Below are 658 nucleotides of genomic sequence, written 5' to 3'. Positions count from 1 at the left end.
GATAGGAGGAAGGGAGGGAAAGAGGGAGGAAGGGAAGGAGGGAGAGAGGGAGATGGAAAGGAAGAAGGGATACATTTAGGATACGGAAAGGACGATTTCTATGGAGGTGATGTATTTATGATAAGAAGCTGAACGTCTCCTGAACCCTATCGTCGATTCTTCCTCTGTCCTCTTCATCTGCGGTCCCTCCCTCTCACTTTCCTGCCTTTCCCCTTCCTCCCTCTTTCCCTCCCTTCCGCCTTTCTTTCCCCCTCCCTTCCTTCCTTCCGCAGACGCTGGCAGTCGGTGACGAGTGTGGATGTGATAGAAGACGGACAGATCCTAGGAGGGGCAAAAAAGGGCTTGCCAGAACAGGTATCATCCTTCCCTCCCCTCCTCCCTCCCTCTCTCCCTCCCTGCTTCCCCTTTCATACTTTTACCACCCTCAATTTTCTCGATGCATTTCTAAAACTCGTAGCTTCTTCCCCTTTCTTCCTTTCTTCCCACTAGCCCATAAGGCATTAATTAATTCCCTCTCGTACGGGCATGCTCATAAAATGACGCTTTCCCTCCCCATCTCCCCCCTCCATCAGACCCTCCTCCGTTGGCAAGAGAGCCCTCGAAACGTCCTCCTCCTCATGAAACGCGGCTCCCACGACATCCTTCAGAGGGTGGCGGA

This window comes from Nannochloropsis gaditana (assembly GCF_000240725.1).
Source record: "Nannochloropsis gaditana CCMP526 unplaced genomic scaffold scaffold220, whole genome shotgun sequence".
NCBI classification, from domain to species: Eukaryota; class Eustigmatophyceae; order Eustigmatales; family Monodopsidaceae; genus Microchloropsis; species Microchloropsis gaditana.
The sequence above is the reverse complement of the archived record's forward strand: the minus strand, read 5'-3'. Positions refer to the sequence as shown.